This window comes from Macrobrachium nipponense, chromosome 38 (assembly GCF_015104395.2).
Source record: "Macrobrachium nipponense isolate FS-2020 chromosome 38, ASM1510439v2, whole genome shotgun sequence".
NCBI classification, from domain to species: Eukaryota; Metazoa; Arthropoda; class Malacostraca; order Decapoda; family Palaemonidae; genus Macrobrachium; species Macrobrachium nipponense.
In genome coordinates this window covers 24388311-24392753 of record NC_061098.1, presented here as the reverse complement: position 1 = coordinate 24392753, position 4443 = coordinate 24388311, and the positions used below count along the sequence as shown (strand labels likewise).

General features: G+C 36.8%; 1 long non-coding RNA gene across 1 annotated transcript in view; it reads right to left on the bottom strand.

Annotated features, from left to right (window-relative positions):
• Positions 1–2691: 2691 nt before the first annotated feature.
• Positions 2692–4443, bottom strand: part of LOC135209706 (uncharacterized) — a 59789-nt gene continuing 58037 nt past the window's right edge. The window contains exon 2 of the long non-coding RNA XR_010313404.1: positions 2692–3083. This is a non-coding gene — a long non-coding RNA (uncharacterized LOC135209706). The remainder of the gene's footprint in view (positions 3084–4443) is intronic.

The window sequence follows — 4443 nt, the reverse complement described above, 5'->3', positions numbered from 1 at the left end:
ACTTCCTTTAAGTCAATTATCCTTTCAGCACTGAATGACCTCAAAGGCCCAAGGGCTTGGCTTTTAGCCTAGATTCTATGCTGCAATTTCGATTCCTCGAAATCACAATTTTTTAAAGTAAATTGTATTTTTCCTAACCATACAAACCTGAGGTCCTTTATATAAAGAATTACTTTCAGCGTAGAAGTAATTCCTTATGTGAAGGACCGAGGGTTTGTATATCGTGTAGGAACAAATCACAATTTTTCAAAGTAGATCGTTATCTTTCCTAACTATACAAACCTGAGGTCCTTTACATAAGGAATTACTTCTACGCTAAAAGTAATTCCTTATGTAAAGGACCTCAGGTAGTGTATAGTGTAGGAACAATCTTTCTCTATTCTGGATTTTTCCCTTAAAGAACACCCAGTTGCGATGAAGTTCGCTTAGCAAATCTATTGGCATTTATACCACGACCCATATCAAATGACTTAGCAGCGTCCCGAGATGTCTCATCGTAAATTACCCTAATTGACGTTTCCTTTCTCCAAATACACTAAAACAATCAATCCTGATAAGTAACCTCTCAAATTTTTAAGAGTTACTACTTTCGCTATAATGCCTGACTGTTAATGCCTGGTACGAGTTTCTCAGATTAGTTTTTTTATTTATATTAACTAAAAGTATTTAACAGGCAATAACATTTTACCACAACCGTTCGGTTCTAGAGCAGAGAGTTTATTTAAAAACGTATCGAGAACTCCTTTGCAAAATGTAAGGTTAATGTACCAATAAGTTTTTTATAACTTGTATTTTACCTCATTTACTAATTATAATTCCTTCAGTAGTTTACAATTATTTCCATATCAAGAAACGATAGCAATTAAAAGACCAATTAACAAATACCATTTCATATTCTACATCTACATAAAACAATAGTCATGTTAAAATCCTCCAAACGTCTTGATTACTAAGCTCGACTAGTTCCTTGTCGGCCGAGTGCATTTCGCGCTCGGCTACCATTCGGTGGTCCAAAGTTCGATTCTCGGCTCGTCCAACGCGGAACCAGAGGAATTTATTTCTGGTGATAGAAATTAATTTCTCGATATATTGTGGTTCTGATCCCACAATAAGCCGTAGGTCCCGTTGCTATGTAACCAATTGGTTCCTAGTCACGTAAAAATATCTAATCCTTTGGGCCAGCCCTAGGAGAGCTGTTAATCAGCTCAGTGGTCTGGTTAAACTAAGATATACTTAACTAAGGTCGACTATTTATTTCATCTACCGCCCATTCGGTGTCAAATTCACAAACCAACGAAGTCAATAGTATCCGTAATAGTTACTATCCTAAACAACCAGTCCAGAAAATTATCAGATCTTCAGATTGGTTTCATGGATAGAATAGAATTTACCATTTAGGCCTAAAGCAAAGCGCTGGGACCTATGAGGTCATTCAGCGTTGCAAGGGGAAATTGAGAGGAGGTTTGTGACATGAGAGAATACGAACGTCGGTACAGTAAAAGGGATAACAAGGGTTGTAGCTATGGGACGAAGGGACGCCGCAAATAGCCTCGAGTAATGCCTACAGTGAACCGGATGAGGTGCACTGGCGGCACTACCACCCTACGGGGGTTTCATGGATAACTGAAAAAAAATGGTCATTACCCTCTACAAGTGACGTATTAAAATAAACTCTACATGGAAGTTAAGCAAAAGGCAAAGCGCTGGAACCTATGAGGTTATTCAGAATCAAAGTGACCTATTACACGGAAATCTTTGAAACAAATACCAAATGTTTTCGGAAGAAGATTTGTGCTCAAAAGCTTTAAGTGATCAACCAGAATTGTTTTACAAACGACCTCCATACACTGAACCCCCAACCACCCCTCCGCCCGCCTATTAAAAAAGTCGTGCAATACTTCAACGAGAATTTCACTTCAGTATTTCAGGATTTTATTTTAAAGTGTTTTTTTTTACAAAATTCTTTACACCTACGTTAAGTCCTTTATTTAACTACGTACCTTAACTTTAATATTTCAGAATTTTCATTCATATGTATTAAGTTAATGTTCTCTTCACTTGTGTTACATCCTATATTTACCCATGCAATTAAATTAAATATATTAATTTTGTTTACTATTTATTCAATTAAATTACTTAAAATTCTTTTCGCCTGAGTTACAGCCTTTATTTAGCCACGTAGCTGACCCCATATGATCAAATTTTTATATCGACGAATGGAAATAATTCTTTGAAGTAGCTCTATGAAATTAATTTCATATGAAGTTTTACCTTCTAATTGTACATTGCTCTAAAGTAGCAAAAATACGCAAATTGAATTTTTTATTGCTACGATATATTTATTGGAGATCTTGGTTCTGTATACTTATTCATTAGTATCTATTCAGACTGAGTTCGTTGTCCCGCAAATTAACAGATGGGTTTTGAGTCGTCACAACTAATACCCGAACCACATTTCCACTACAAGTGTCAAACAAATGGAATTTTCCAACAATTCCAAGTATGGCTTAGCTTATATTCCAAATCTGATACACTAGGTCTTCTACATGTGTATTGACTCGCACGTGAATACTGTTACAGTAAATTTTTTAATTATTTACCTTCAACATTATAGTTATGGATGATAAACCGGATTCCACATTTTGTTTTCCCCTATAAAAAATACCGAGGAAGTAGTCAAAAACAGAAAACTATAAAGACCCATTATTTATTGATATTTGATTTTAAAATATACAGCGGAAAACAGTAAGTTTACGGATGCATAACATCCCAGGATCCTAACTCAAACCTATCAGGGTTTCAATGAAATGCACAACATGGAAAACTCAGAAATTACACGAATAGAAGCTCACATCCATCTTTGTCGACATCTTGTTTGTTTGTATGGTGTTTTTATGTTGCATGGAACCAGTTATTCAGCAACGGGACCAACGGCTTTACGTGTTTAACGAACCACGTCGAGAGTGAACTTCTATCACCACTGCCCACATCTTTGATCCATAGAAATATCAGCCTAACTCTGAAAGGTTAGCAACCCGCATCGTGTCTGCACATTTTCTTCAATTCTGGTTCATCCTGCAGACCTGTAAAAAAAAAAAAAAAAAAAAAAAAAAACAGCAGCAGAAAATGTTTTTACGGCAATTACTTGACAACTCCGTTAATTGATCGTCAAGTCTTAATATTTCTTGAAATAGGGAAGGTATTTTTTACTTAAATGATAATCAGCTTTTAAAAACCATGAGTTCAGTTTCTCCAATCAATGCCCAAAATAGGTTATTACCCACTGAAAAGTTGTAACCATATGGTATAATTTGTACCATAATCATTACTTAAATCTACTCTGCTTCTAAAGAAATTTAAAAGTAAAAAAAAATCCCTACGTCAAAACTACAACATTTGTATATTATTACTTTGAAATACTGTTGTGAACATCGCCATACGAAAAAAATTATAAATAGAAATAAAGATAACCCACATACTATGAACAAAGTCTTTTTATTAAAAACATACCTTTTGATCTTTCCAGAAATAAAGTTAAAGAAACCAATGAGCTTTAAGATACAACAACGAAGCAATGTAATTAAGAGATCTTGTCAGGGAGGAAATAATTACTGCATAGATCCGTTTTGCCGTCAAAAAACAAAAACAACAGCTCGTACCTTAGAATGCTGTATTTGAAAATTTATATTGGTACATACATTAACTGCCTGATGAAAGTTTTAAAACACTTCAAGGGTTATATAGCAAATACGATCAAAATAAATTGCCATGCAGGTGCTCAATGAACAAACCCATTGCCTGTGTCCATAGAGTAACAAACCCATTGCCTGTGCTCATAGAGTAACAAACTCATTGCCTGTGTTCATAGAGTAACAAACCCATTGCCTGTGCTCATAGAGTAACAAACTCATTGCCTGTGTTCCTCGAGTAACAAACAAACCCATTGCCTCTGTTCATAGAGTAAAACTCATTGCCTGTGCTCAAGAGAGCAACACGTAACATTCATGCCTGTGCTCAGAGAGCAACACATCATGTGCTGTGCCCTCAGAGAGCAACACATCATTCCTGCCTGTGCTCGAGAGAGCAACACAACTTCATCGCCTGTGCTCAGAGAGCAACACACTCATTGCCTGCTGCTCAGAGAGTAACAAACACACACTCTGCTGTGCCTACAGAGTAAGCACAAAATCATTGCCTGGCTCAGAGAGCTACACGACTCGCATTGCCTGTGCTGCAAGAGAGCAACACATCATTGCCGCTGTGCCCTCAGAGAAACAAACATCCTCTGCCTGTGCTCAGAGAGCAACACTCATTGCTGTGCTCAGAGAGAAACAAACTCATTGCCTGTGCTCAAGAGAGCAACAAACACCTCATGCCTGTGCTCAGCAACAAACTCATTGCCTGTGCTCAGAGAGCATTACAAACTTTGTCATCGGACACTGA